This window comes from Gouania willdenowi, assembly GCF_900634775.1.
Source record: "Gouania willdenowi chromosome 24 unlocalized genomic scaffold, fGouWil2.1 scaffold_320_arrow_ctg1, whole genome shotgun sequence".
Taxonomy (NCBI): Eukaryota; Metazoa; Chordata; class Actinopteri; order Blenniiformes; family Gobiesocidae; genus Gouania; species Gouania willdenowi.
In genome coordinates, this window is record NW_021144848.1 from 1,374,415 (window position 1) to 1,389,740 (window position 15,326).

At 42.6% G+C, this 15,326-nt stretch overlaps 1 pseudogene; it reads right to left on the bottom strand.

Moving 5' to 3' along the window:
* Positions 1 to 1,891: 1,891 nt before the first annotated feature.
* Positions 1,892 to 5,084, bottom strand: LOC114458312 (uncharacterized; annotated as a pseudogene).
* Between the last annotated feature and the right edge of the window lie 10,242 nt (positions 5,085 to 15,326).

The window sequence follows — 15,326 nt, forward strand, 5'->3', positions numbered from 1 at the left end:
TGAGCACAAGCACTGAGCGTACACTTACAGTAGATGTGGTGTGGTTAATAACCTTTTTCTAACCAACGGTCACCTGATGCCATGGTTCTAAACTAGGCTGGTCTTTAGGGGGAGAACCACAGAGGAAGTCTTTAAGTTCCCACAACCTGTTGGTTAAGTTCTCAATTTAAGAAAACACACTTTCTTTTATCAGGTTTTTGGTCACTTGGGGTGTCCTCAATCTATGTCCTATCTAATGACTTTTATATTTATGTGAACATGGTTTTAATGAACAGTACGAGTTATTGATTGATTAAGTTAAATTCAAAACAACCATTTACTTCAACTTTATGAGGTTTTTCAGATACCGCGTGGATCACCTACGGCAGCTTTGCATTTCTGGCGGTTGTTCAAATCAGGGAGTTCTCAAAATTGGGGGGTGGGAGCTCATTTGGGGTCGTGAGAGACACTGGGGGGGTCACCATATGCCTCAAAAAACTAGGAATATTTTGTTTAACAATTTGAGGCTGTTTTTGCTCTACCAAACTTGCCTTAACATATTTTCATCACTTTTTTCCTGACATATTTTTCCTCCTTTTAATGAATTTTGCTACATTACTCCAATGTCTGACACTTCTCCATCAAAATTTCAATGCATTTTCTGCACATTTTTCTACTTAAAGACATGTTCAGCCTTGATAAACCCTTTCCACCCTTTCCACCTAATGTCACATTATTGTCACTTTTAACCTCTTTTTTGCATATTTCATGCGTATTTTTTGCCAATTTTTAACACATTCATGATTTCTCATGCCCCTTATTTGCCTGTTAAACCAGTTGTTCCTACTTTTTAAATTATCTAAACCTCAATACCCCATTTCTGCAACTTTTCTGACCATTTTTTTTCCCCACTTCAAGACATTTTCAGGCATTTATAACCATTTCCACTTTTCCCAACTAATGTCACATACTTGACCCCATTTTGTCACTTTAAACCTCTTTTCAACTCAACTCTAACTCATCTTTATTTATATAGCGCAAATTACAACAAGTCATATCAGAGCGCTTCACAGAATTCAAAGCAAGAAATGAACAAACATTAGCGACAGGGGGAAGAAAAAACTCCATATTTCTTTTTTATAGAGGGGCAACAGGAATAGAATAGAAGGAGAGACCATCAGTGTCCCAGACTAGTTGATCCACGAACCATTGATCAGGAACCGCCCAGCTCCGACTTCAAGACACCAGAAAAGAAAAGAGAGCGAGGAGAAGGCACAGACTGCAGGAAAAATATGATACACTATGATACACTCGTTCCTAGTGGTTAGGTTAATATTAATATCAAACATTGTGCGGCCTCCCACATGCTCTGATGCTACCATTACAGACAATGTTTTGTCTTGTAATGATTGTAGTGATATTTCATGCTTATTTTTGCCAATTTACCCACATTCATGATTTGTCATGCCCATTATTTGCCAGTATAAACTAATTGTTCCTACTTTTTTAATGACATTACCCCCCCCCCCCCCCCCCCCCCCCTAATTTCTGCCACTCTTAAGCCAATATTAACACTTTGAATCCATTTTTATCCCTTTTCTCTGTTGTTTTCCACATTATTGTTTACTTTAAACCCAATTTTATTTTATTTTTTTCATTAGCCTTTATTTAGTCAGGAGAACCTCATTGAGATTAATAATCTCTTTTACAAGCGTGTCCTGGCAAACAGTACATAAAAACAAGTTTTATTTCTGATTAAAACCAGGATTTCCATCTTTGGTTCGGTTCTCAAATACACCTTGTGGTGCCCCCTGGACACCATCATCAGTGATTGTAACCTGGGATCACAGGGGGTTTCGGGTCTTTCAACCAATCAGACCCCCTCCTCCCAGGGCGACCCAACTGGGGTTGATCAAGCCCCAGCTTGTGCCCAGGTAGCGCTACCTACGTGCCACTCCTCTCCTATCCTGATCCACAGCCACCTTGATGCCACTTCTGCAGCATCTGTGGCCAACTTGATGGCCCTTTCGCTGGCTGGCTCCAGCAATACCCAGCATCTTGTAGGCCCTGCAGAGAGACTGGCCCGCAAATCCTCTGCATCCTACTTCGATGGGTTGGCATCTTGCCCGCCAACCATTGCTCCTGCACTCCTCCACTAGCTCGGAGTACTTAGCCCTCTTCCTCTCATGGGCCTCCTCCATCCGGTCCTCCCACGGCACAGTAAGCTCCAAAAGAACTACCTGCTTGGTGGCTACTGAAGTAATCACAATGTCTGGCCTCAAAGTTGTTTTTGCGACCTCTTCGGGGAACTTTAGTTGCTTCCCCAGGTCAACCTTTAGCACCCAATCACGCGCCGTTGCCAACAGGCCAGGGGAGGTATTTTGGGTGGTCACTACAACCTTCTCCCCAGCTCTGACGAAGTAATGCTCTTCTTCACTGGGCGAAGGCTCTTGCTGTGGCTAATCCCGCAGCAGATGGAATTAGCTATTGCCTTAAGGACCTGGTCGTGTCTCCAGCGGTAGCGCCCTTCACCCAGGGCTTTCGACAGCAGCTGAGGATGTGCCTCCAAGGTTCCTCTCCTCTGGCAGAGGGGCAAAGCCGGTGTCTCTGCCTTCCCCCAGATGCAAAGGTTGGATGGGCTAGGCAGCACGTCATAAACCGCCTGGATCAAGAATTTGATTCGGTGGGGCTCAGCTTTCCACAGCTCGGTCCATGTGATCTTACGCTCCAGCGCTTGCTCCCATCTATCCAGGCTCCCTGCTGCCGCATTCCCACAATCTGGCTGGCCCGCTTCTCCTCTAGTCCTGCTCGCACCTCCTCGAGGATCAGCGCCCTCCTCTCTCTCTTCTTTGCTTTATTAAAGTGAGTTCTACCACTACCCAGGCCAGCTCTTCCTTGTGCCACTTTGCCCACCAGTACCCTCTGCCGTTACCCTAGACTCCGCAACGTCCACGGCCCACAGCAGCTCTCCACTTCCGTCCCGTCCGGACCTCAATTCCCAGCCTGGGCAACCTTTGGGTCACTAGACTCCCGGTATTGAAGCAGCTCCCTGGACCGGGTCACCATGAACTCTTCACTTAGGCTGCTCATAGGGAGCTTCAGCTTGTTGCTTTTCCCATATAGGGCAATGCTGCTCAGGCTTCGCGGCAGTCCTAGCCACCTGCGGAGAAACTGCTGACCCTCATCTCGAAGCCTTCCACTGTTGAAATGGGGAAATCATAGACCAAGAGGGGCCAGAGGATCCGAGGGAGAATGCCATGCTGGTAAATCCAGGCCTTGAACTTTCCAGGGAGGCCAGAACTTGTCCACCGCGGCCAACCAGGTCTCCAGCTCCTGATTCGTTGATTGTGTGGAAGCTGCGTCTCTCAGGCTACAGTTGAACACCTTTCCCAGGCTCTTCACTGGTTTCTCTGTTAGTGATGGAATCTTGGTGGTGCCAAGGGAAGAAACTAAACTTGCCAGTGACCTTCCCTTTCTTCAGCACGAGGGACCTAGACTTAGCTGGCTTTAAAACTCATACGAGCCCATGAGATCAACTCCTCAAGGCCACTTAGAATCCACCTGCAGCCTGGGACAGATGTCGTTGTCACCGTCAAGTCATCATGAAGGCTCGGATGGTGGCTGTCGGACTCCGGACTTACTGAGGGGCCCCCTGCACTGAACTTCCGCAGACTTAACCAGCATGTTCATGGACAGTGCAAAGAGGATGACAGAAATTGTGCATCCGGTGATGATTCCCTTTCCGAGTTTGTGCCAGTCTGAAGTTGTTGATCCAGAGGAGACTCTCAGGCTAAAGTTGGAATAGTAGTCCAGGATCAGATCTTTGACCTTCTTTTGGGACGTGGTGCCTGTTTTAGTGCCTCTTCGACCAGCTTGTGGGGTATGGATCCATAGGCGTTTGCAAGGTCCAGCCACAACACAGCCAGGTCGCCCCTTGTTCTCTCTGGCTTCCCTAATGAGCTGGGTAACCACACCTGTGTGCTCCAGACACCCGGAAACCTTTGGGATCCCTCCTTTCTGGACCGAGGTGTCGATGTAGGAGTTTTTCAGGAGGAAGTCTGTCAGTCGCCTAGAGACGAGGCTGAAGAAGATCTTCCCTTCAACACTTAGCAGCGAGATGGCTCGGAACTGGTTGATGTTCTGTGACTTTTCCTCCTTCGGGATCCACACACCCTCTGCCTGTCTCCACTGGTCAGCCACTTTGCCCTTCCTCCAGATTACCCTCAGGATCTTCCAAAGCCTGTGGAGTAGCCTGGGGCAGTTCTTATACACCTTATAAGGTACTCCACTGGGCCCCGGAGCAGAGCTCGCTCTGGCCCTTTTGACCACTTCCTGAATCTCCTTCCAAGCGGGCTCCTTCCCGTTGAAATCCCAAGTTGGTGCAGGTGGATCAATTAGGGACCTGCAGGGGCCCAGGTCTTGCTCTCTGCAGGAATCGCTGTAGGTCTCTTTGAGGTAGTGGTCGACCTCAGCTTTGGAGCAGGTAAGTTGGCCACTGCGCTTCTGCCCTAGCAGCTGCTTTGTGAACCCAAACGGATTTGCAAGGAAGGCAGCTCGCTTCCTGGACCTCTCTTTCCTCCTCCTCCTGTGCCACTCTGCCCTTCTCAAGGTCATCAGCCTCTTGCGGATTATGCTGCGCAGCTCTGCAAGAGGTTCCTTCTCCTCTTCACTTGCTGCCTTGAACTGCTGCTTTAATCTCTTTAGTTCTTGTCTGAGCTGATGTATCTTGCTAGCTCTGTTGTTCATGATGTAGGGGTGCTTTACTGTTCGTTTCTCTGCTAGCCCAAACTTCTCTACTGCTAAGCTGATGATGATTGTTGTCATCGCCTTTGAGGCGTCGATCAGCCTCCCCTTTAACAGTTGCTTCAAGAATGGTGTCTGCAACTTCATCGAATTGGAGCCACTCCTTCTCCTTGCTAGCTTGGGGCCACTTCACCCGACGATGTTTCTGATGTCCCATGCACATCTGGTGCCAGCGTCACGTGGAGGCTCCGGGCACTGTGGGGTGACTCCGGGCCAGGCTCCTCCGGCGTCTCACCAGGCGTAGTTCCTGCGCGCTGTGACTCTGACTCCTTTTGCACACACTTCATCTTGGCCTGGTGGATCCGCAGGCCATGTCGGTTCTTGCATCTCTTGCCACATATACATTCCCATAGTCGTTGTCGTGTTACCATTGCTATGTGTCGTTATCGTTTGATCCGTCCGCTGGGATTCTCTTCCACCCCCCCTCTCGGGAATCCCTGGGGGTATCTCTCTTGTAGGTCGATCTGTAGCTTGATGTGGGTTTCTTCCTCTCAGAAGATGCAGCTCGGGATGCTACCCCTGACTGCCCCGGTGCCGTCTTTCCGGGCTGTCCACTGTCTCTCCAGCTGTCACCAATCTGTACTTGGTCGTCAACCAGACTATTCCTGTAGTCACTGGTGGTTCCAGTAAACAGTTCTCAAATACACCTTGTGGTGCCCCTGGACACATCATCAGTGATGTAACCTGGGATCACAGGGGGTTTCGGGTCTTTCAACAATCAGACCCCCTCCTCAGGCGACCCAACTGGGGTTGATCAAGCCCCAGCTTGTGACCAGGTAGCGCTACCCTACGTGCCACTCCTCTCCTCTCCTGATCCACAGCCACCTTGATGCCACTTCTGCAGCATCTGTGGCCAACTTGATGGCCTTTCGCTGGCTGGCTCCAGCAATACCCAGCATCTTGTAGGCCCTGCAGAGAGACTGGCCCGCAAATCCTCTGCATCCTACTTCGATGGGTTGGCATCTTGCCCGCCAACCATTGCTCCTGCACTCCTCCACTAGCTCGGAGTACTTAGCCCTCTTCCTCTCATGGGCCTCCTCCATCCGGTCCTCCCACGGCACAGTAAGCTCCAAAAGAACTACCTGCTTGGTGGCTACTGAAGTAATCACAATGTCTGGCCTCAAAGTTGTTTTTGCGACCTCTTCGGGGAACTTTAGTTGCTTCCCCAGGTCAACCTTTAGCACCCAATCACGCGCCGTTGCCAACAGGCCAGGGGAGGTATTTTGGGTGGTCACTACAACCTTCTCCCCAGCTCTGACGAAAGTAATGCTCTTCTTCACTGGGCGAAGGCTCTTGCTGTGGCTAATCCCGCAGCAGATGGAATTAGCTATTGCCTTAAGGACCTGGTCGTGTCTCCAGCGGTAGCGCCCTTCACCCAGGGCTTTCGAACAGCAGCTGAGGATGTGCTCCAAGGTTCCTCTCCTCTGGCAGAGGGGGCAAGCCGGTGTCTCTGCCTTCCCCCAGATGCAAAGGTTGGATGGGCTAGGCAGCACGTCATAAAACCGCCTGGATCAAGAATTTGATTCGGTGGGGCTCAGCTTTCCACAGCTCGGTCCATGTGATCTTACGCTCCAGCGCTTGCTCCCATCTCATCCAGGCTCCCTGCTGCCGCATTCCCACCATCTGGCTGGCCCGCTTCTCCTCTAGTCCTGCTCGCACCTCCTCGAGGATCAGCGCCCTCCTCTCTCTCTTCTTTGCTTTAAGATGACTATAATAATAATAATAATAAACGTTCCTGGATAACAGTGGATATTATTCAGATGAATAAATAAATGTGGTTATCACAGATTCATAGAACAATGGACCATCATTTTACTGACTTTATGTATGATCCCCAAAAATCTCTCCCCTTTATTCTCCTTATAGATGGTCCTGTCTCCACATGACTGTTCTTCAATGTTCATGTCTGTGTTCAAACCACCTTCAGCTACAGTGGGGGTCCTCGCTCTCTGGGGCCTTTATTTTAAGGCTCGCGGCCCTGAACAGGTTGAGAACCACTGCTTTAAGTGACGTGTCTGAATGGAAGCGTCTCAGCGCCAGGTTCCCAGGAGGATCTAAAAATGGTGGGTTGCCTGAGATTGTTGGTTTGGTCTAAACTTAGTCGTGTGGTGAGCTGGAGTCTTCCTGCCTTTCACCATAAAGAGGATTTAAACAGCGGGGGCCGAGCCCACCACCACTAACGAAGCCCATAAAACCAAACCCAGGGATTCTTGGTTCCCCCCTGGGGTCTGCTTCACTTCCCGTATGTTTGAGCCACACCGAGGGTGTCAAACATACGGTCTGCGGGCCCCAGTCCCCCAACCCAAAGATTACAGACAACACATTACAAACACGTGCTTAATAAAAGTATCTTCTGTTCAAAATGTGTCTACTGGGGGTCATAAACCTACAGCATTGTATTTAATGTATATTTTTAATTCCACGTCTGAGTAACAAATCAACCTTTTTTAAAAAATTTGATGAAAGAACTCAATCAGATCTTCTCCAACATCTGTGTTCTTTTATTTTTATTGTGTATTTGCCTACAGCTGTGCTTTATAAATATATCAACTGGACTTATTATGTGATCTGATGATACACAGATGTAGAAATGTTTGTAAACGCAAAAATAACTTACAGACCTAGACGATGTTTTCATTCATGAACGAAAATACTACTACTGTAAAATGGCAACAAAACACACACAAAATGTCACAAAATTATATCCAAAATGACAAAAATGATACAAAATATGACTCCAAACGTACAAAGTGGCAATCAATTACACAAAATGACTAACAATAAACTAAATGAGTCCAAATACATTAAAGAATAAAATGTAAAAAGAAACAAAAAAGACAATTAGAAATATACAAAATTACAAGAAAAATACACAAATGACTACAGAAATACATAAAACTACTAGATAAATACACTGTTATTCCATAAAGACAAAAACAAGAGAAAGAAAATATGAAATGAATGTAAAAACACCTAAAATGGCTACACACCCACACCAATGGTTCTCAAATTGGGGGGCGTAAAGTCATGACAGTGGGGCACTAGAACAGCTCTGCTGAACCTTAAGCATAAAAAATAGAAAATATTTTTTTTCTTCTTGTGACTTTATTAATACTGAGCTTGACTACTGTTCTAAAACACGTGGAGTGCAATGTTTACGTTATTTTTAATGACATTTAAAGAAGAACAGTCCTTTCCAAAAGCTGCCTTTAAAAAACTAAGAACATTTTGAGCCAATTTTTGATTATTTTTAGCCTTTTTCTCCAGCTACACCAAACTTGCCAAATTCTAGCCTATTTTCATCACTTTTTCTTGCCATATTTTTGCTCCTTTTAACAAATTTTTTCAACATTACTTTCATTTATGCCACTTCTCCATCAAATGTCAATGCCTTTTCTGCACATTTCTTCCACTTTCAGCACTCATGAACTCTTTTCACCACTTTTCACCAAATTTCATGCTTATTTTGGCCAGTTTTAGCACATTGATGATTTGTCATGACCATTATTTGCCAATTTAAATCCAATATTGTCACTTTGAACCCCTTTTATCACCTTTTCTGTCTGTTTTTGGCCCACTCTAATTTGCAGCTTTTAACAAATTTCTGTGGTTTTTAAATTACCATTTCATCACCTTTTCCACCATTTTAGGTAACTTTTCTTAAAGATGACTATATACTTTGGGCCTAATAATAATAAACATTCCTGGATAACAGTGGATATTATTCAGATGAATAAATAAATGCGGTTATTACAGATTCATAGAACAATAGACCATCATTTTACTGACTTTATGGATGGACCCCAAAAATCTCTCTCCTTTGTTCCTCCTTATAGATGGTCCTGTCTCCACATGACCTGTTCTTCAATGTCATGTCTGGCTGAAAAGGTTGAGAAGCACTTGTTTGTCTGACGCCTTCTACTGGCACTAGTTGTTCTGAGATCTTTCATTAGAAATCTAAAATGCTGAGTCTGAAGCTGGTCCTTCTGTAGGAATGAAGCAAATGATCCTTTTGTTGAACAAGTGGTCTGGCTTTCACCAGTAAATCTGTCGTGGACAGGTTCATACTCGCCTCCAATGAGGGACTTATACCTCCGACCGCCAACGCCGCCGCTTCTCTGTGGCGGATCAAACCGTTCCTCGTGTTTTGAAGCACAGCAGGCAGCTGTTTTCTGACCACAGGTCATAAAAAGATAACAGCAGCTTAATAAAAACCATACACGCCTTCCTCACAACCTGCTCTACCTTTGTCCAAATCCTGTCCTAAATCTACCTTCATCTGCTCAGGTACAGTAAACAGCAGCTGTTAGTGAGGGTTGGAGCATAGATAACACATAACACATAACACATGACAGATAACAGATAAACAGATAATGTGTAACGTGTAACGTGTAACGTATAGCGTTATAGCGTATAGCACAAAACACAAACATAAAACGGATAGCAGATAGCTCAAAACACAAACGGATAGCGGATAGCGGATAGCACATGGCGGATGGCGGATAGCAGATAGCAGACAACCGACAACGCGTAGCACATAGCGCATAGCGGATTGCAGACAGCGGACAGCGGACATCGGATAACATATAAGAGATATCAGACAGCGGATAGCAGATAGCCGATAACAGATAGCGGATAACAGATAACAGATAGCGGATAGCCGATAACAGATAAGAGATAGCGGATAGCCGATAACAGATAATAGCAGATAGCCGATAACAGATAATAGCAGATAGCAGATAACAGATAGCAGCGCCTCCAATGGAAATGCTTCAACTATATTTTGACTACTGTACCGTTTTACGAAACTTTTGTGTGGCCCTCTTCTCTTTCTTTTGTGTAAAATTGCAAATATGGCACAAAAATGCTTAAAAATATCTATAAATCTGTAAATATTTAGATGGTAGAATATAATAAACTGATCCAAAGGCATGAAGGCAACAAAGGGGCAGATACTGTAAGAGTAATGTTTCTTCTGCTCCTTTTCATTCAAAATGTGTTGATTTGGAAGTTTTATTGCTAAGGCTGTTAATTTATTTTTTAACTTTTGAATTAAATAAATAAAGACAAAAAACAACAACCTAATGACAAGAATAACGCACAAAATGATTGCAAAGTACAATAATTTACCAAAACAACAACAAAATACACTGAATGCCTTCAAATACTCAAAAAAAAAAAAACACCCAAAAGACAAAACAAATCCACAAAATGACTTCATAGATACACAGATTATTACAGAAAAGCACTAAATGATTATAAAAACACATAAAATGGCAAATGGAAATTTTAAAATGACTTTTTGAAAACATACAAAAAAATACACGGAATTACCAATGTCCTGTGGGGTTCCTCAGGGATCTGTTCTTGGACCCCTTCTGTTTAACCTTTACATGCTTCCTTTAGGACAAATTTTACAGAACTGTAAGGTTGATTATCAGAGCTATGCAGATGACACACAACTATATCTATCACTGAACCCAGATGACCATGGTCCCATTGAGGTGTTGTGTGACTGTTTAGAAAAAGTAAACTGCTGGATGAGTGAAAACTTCCTTCAACTAAACCATGACAAGACGGAGGTGATTGTCTTTGGTAACAAGGAAAAGAGGACTGCTATCAGCAATTATCTTGAGTCTCGATCTTTAAAAGCTAAAGACCAAGTCAAAAACCTTGGTGTTCTGATTGACTCAGATCTTACATTCAGCATCAGATCAAATCTATCTCAAAAACATCTTCTACCACCTAAAGAACATCTCCAGAGTGAAAGGTTTAATGGCTCAGAAAGATCAGGAGAAACTGGTCCATGCTTTTATCTCCAGCAGACTGGACTATTGTAATGGTCTTCTGACAGGAATCCCCCAAAAGAGCATCAAACATCTACAGCAGGTTCAGAACGCTGCAGCTCGGGTCTTAACCAGAACAAAGAGGTCAGAGCACATTACTCCAGTTTTAAAGTCTTTACACTGGCTCCCAGTCAGCCTCAGAATAGACTTTAAAGTTCTGCTGCTGGTGTATAAATCTGTGAATGGGTTTGGTCCAGAATACATCAGTGACATGTTAGTCAGGTATGAACCCAGCAGGTCTCTCAGATATGAACCCAGCAGGTCTCTCAGATCTATGGACACAGATCAGATAGTGGAGCCCAGAGTTCACAGTAAACATGGTGATGCTGCTTTTAGTTGTTATGCTGCAAAGAAGTGGAACAAACTGCAGCAGGGCTGAAGTCAGCATCCAATGTGAACATTTTTAAATCAAAGTTAAAGGCACTTTTTTTCTCTACTGCATATGATTGAGAGAGAGATTTTTTGTCATGTTGTTGATGTAATAATGATTTTACTGATGATTTTAATTGATTTTACTGATGATTTTAAATGTTCTTATTGATTTAAATGTTCTTATTGATTTTAAACAATTGAATGTTTTATCATGTAAAGCACATTGAGTTGCCTTGAGTATGAAATGCGCCAATATAAATAAATTTGCCTTGCCTTGCCTTGCCTTACTCAAAGAATGTCAACAAAAACATAGAAAATGCGAATAAAATTACACATAACAACAAAAATACACTGAATGACTCCAAATTAAAAGAAAACACAAAATAATACAGAATTACTCAAAAAATGGCAACAAAAAAATACAAAATGACAGAAAAAAACCAAACTGACAACAAAAACATACAAACCCTTTTTTCTTTCTCCTGATATTTTTCAAAAATGAATAACACTTTACAGTCTCTGCTAATAAATGTAGAGATAATTCAAATGTAGTTAAAGTTAATCTTAGCTGAGATCAATAAGCCAGGCACTTCCTGCTGTAGTCTTATTTTGGAGGATCTGGTTGTAGATTTGAAGGAAGCCACAGAACCTGTAATCATCAGGCTTAGTCACCTCATAGACTCCTGTGGTAACTACTGTTTGTTACCAAAATGAAACCAGATGCACTGAAGCAAGTTTATTTGAGAGGGAATCCACATTCATGCTACTTCCTGTTTCACAGCCAGAGAATTTATCTGTCCTCCTTACCTCGGCCTCTCCTGCCACTGTTTACATCAGGGGTTACCAACCTTTGTGAAACTGTGAGCTACTTCATATGTATTACATAGTCTGAAGGGCTACCACTTCTTAAATACTACATTTTCATGGTTTTACATTAATTAAAGGCTAAAGCCCTATTAGTTTTACCTAGGGACCACATGCCATTTGTAATAATTCCGGAGAATGTCTGTGATGTTAATCCCGTGCGAATCGGCCATGTCAGTAATTTGTAAAGTAAATATTCTATATTTTGCTGAACTCCGAGGTCCTGTGATAATACTAATCCAATGCAAATAGACATATCTGTGATTTGGACAGAAATGGGCGGGATCTGAATCTGTGTGCAACATGATACAAAATCATTTTTATCAATTAAAAGTCTGTCCGTGTGTCGTTTTGTGTGGTCCTATAGTTTTCTCGTAAATATCCAAATATCACACAAACAGAACCAGATCTAATTTTAAAACAGAAAAATGCTGCTTGTTTGTTTTTTTGTTTTTCCTGTTTCTGGTTTTAAATGAATAAAACAAAAAAACAATCAGTTTTTTATATTTTTTAATTTGGTTTACGCAGCGCATTGATATCATACCCGGGAGAAGTCCGTAAATTTCAGCAAAATCTCAGGCTTCGGTTATCCCGTGCGAATGCACCACATGAAAAGCAGACGTTTTGGGGTCATTTATTTTTAAATGTGGTCCCTAGGTAAAACTAATCCCGTACGAATAGGGCTTAAGATAGGCTAGCACTAACTTAAGAAGGTAGGAAATAATTCCAGCAAGTTCTCTTTGTCTTGTTTTTCAATTAAGTTAAAGTTTCATTTTTTCAGACAATAATTTTCATGGAAATTTACTTTGATCTCCTGACATGTTTCGACTGTCAACTGCCAGTCTTCTTCAGAGGCATCTGCTGATCGCTTTCCTTGACTTCCGCGTAATAATTCCAGCAAGTTCTTTTTGTCTTCTGTTTGAATATGTTAAAGCTGCAGTATGTAATGACCAACTTTTAGTGAAATTTAGACAGAGAATTCAATGAAAATATTACATACATGTGATTATTTATGAAGAGAAATATATTATTCATACACTTTTGCTATTCAAATTAATTCCCAGGAGCCACCAAACTTCCCAACAAACACAAAAATCCAATGCCTAACAATGAATGTGGTGAAGATCCAGCTGCCTGTGAATATAAAGCTGGTCAGTAGGTGGTTTCAGGTGCACATGAAGCTTCGAAAAATGAACCCTGGCTCAAGTGGTCAATGCAACACGAGGCTTCATCTCACCATCACGACTAATCTCCTGCTTTAAACATTATGTAATACAAGGTGCTGATGGATTCCAGGCTAGATACCTGATGAGTTATAATGACTCATATGGACTACCTCCAGTTTGCTCATTTAGGTTCTGAATCAAACTTGAATGATTAAAAGTGGTGTGACCTTTCCTTTTGTTTGCATGTTCTCCCTCCTACAGCCAAGTTGTACCATATGGGTTTGGGTCCATTAGGCTCAGGAGAGAGCTCCGCCGCTGCCTCTGCATCCACTCTCATGACACAGAATGTCTGAGGTTCTGCTCCGTACACACGCAAATACAGTAAGTACACACGCGCACACACACACACACACACACACAGGACGGAGGGTGTGTTTAATGTTTTTCAGGGTTTCAAAGGAACAGTCCATCTTAACACACACATACTCTCTGCTATTACTTAAAGCTGCAGTATGTAGAATCCTCTTCATGGTCCGTTTTGAAACCGAAGCTTAAACTTAGTCTCCCTTAGCGGTATCTTTTATGAATGCTCTTAGCAACTTTTTTCTTATTAGGGACTTATGTATAGACTTTATCTTGTGTTAGTAGCTTACCACCACTAAGTGTGGAGTGAAAGGATAATGCCTTAATTCTGTAAAGCACTTTGAGTGTCTATGATAAAGCCACTAGGCCACCACACAAAAAGTAGCTCAATTAAATAGTACTTTCACCCCCCACGTTTATTTTTGGTAATAAATCTTGCCACGGTTTCGTTGCGTACAGTCAACATCTCATGTATAAACTTAAAAAGGAAGAGACCAAATCTACCACAATTGGAACTTAATTTATTTTCCAATAGGCATGTATATAAAATAAAAGTTTTGTCAAAATGTTCAAGTATTTTTTAAATATAAAAAAACACAAATTAATTTAATTGAAAATGAAAAAATTCTGAGGGCTACAAAGTATAGATACATTTATGAACTCTAAAATGAGAAAATAACCAGCATTTAATTCTGTTGGTCGGCATTTTTTGTAGTTGTCACAATGTTCGTTGATCATTTTAAATCAATAATAATGATAATTTACTCACTAACGGTTGGTGGTAGAAATGTAACAAATTATTTTACTTCTTTTAAAATGTACTTAAGTGCAAGTTAAAATTACTAATTTAGAAATATAGTCAAAAAAGTACCCATAAAAGAAACTAAATTACAGTAATGTGAGTACTTTCACCTCTGACTCCATTTCGAGCAGCTTCTACTTGGTCCGTTTGCTGGGGGTTCAAATCCGCTGTAAACAGTCATTGTTGTTGTGTCCTTGGGCAAGGCACTTTACCCACATTCCCTTGGTATGAGTGAGTATGAATTGTGCATGAATGTTGGTTGGTGGTCAGAGGGGCTGTAGGTGCAAAATGGCCGCCACGCCTCTGTCATTCTGCCCTAGGGCAGCTGTGGCTACATTGTAGCTTAACACCACTTGTATGACTGTGTGAGTGACTGGTGTGAATGAATAATGGTTTCTGTAATGCGCTTTGAGTCTCCTCAAAGAAAGCGCTATCCAAGCCATTATTATTATTATTATTATTATTATTATTAATAAATAACCAGAGCCATAGGCGTTTCTGGCTACAGGTGGACTCTGCTATTACATAGGGTCCCATGAGGCACTCGGGGGGCCTCAAAGCTGAAAATTCTGCCTCATGTGCAGAAAATGAAAGATACCGAAAGGTAAATATAGTATATAAGAATTATACAAACCAGATTATGAGGTGAAAATCAATGGATTCCGGTCACAGTGTGTGACATCAGCCGACGTGTTGTGGTAATGGGGATTTAAATGGGTGTTTTAATTCAGAATAAAAGTTAAATCATCTTTAAACTGACCTTATAAACACTTAACTCCTAATGCTAATGTAATTCTGAATTAATTTTCAGTCCAAATTAGGTGGTTGGTTTATTCTGATTTTAATTCTGAATTAAATAATTTTTCTATCTTGTAAACTTTTAATTCCGCTTTAAGTCAGTAATTCTACTCATGCTCGGTCAGTCGCGATGACGTACTGGTGACGACATAATCCAAGATGGCCTCACGGACTAGAGTTGAGACTATTTATTTAATAAGAGCCTTAAAAGACATGGATATAATGAAAAGAGTGGATAGACGGAGGCACAAACCACGCATATGTTCACACGGACATCGGTTAACGGAACAGGCTTCATCAGATGGCTGGAACTAAGACCTGGAGACGGAGTAA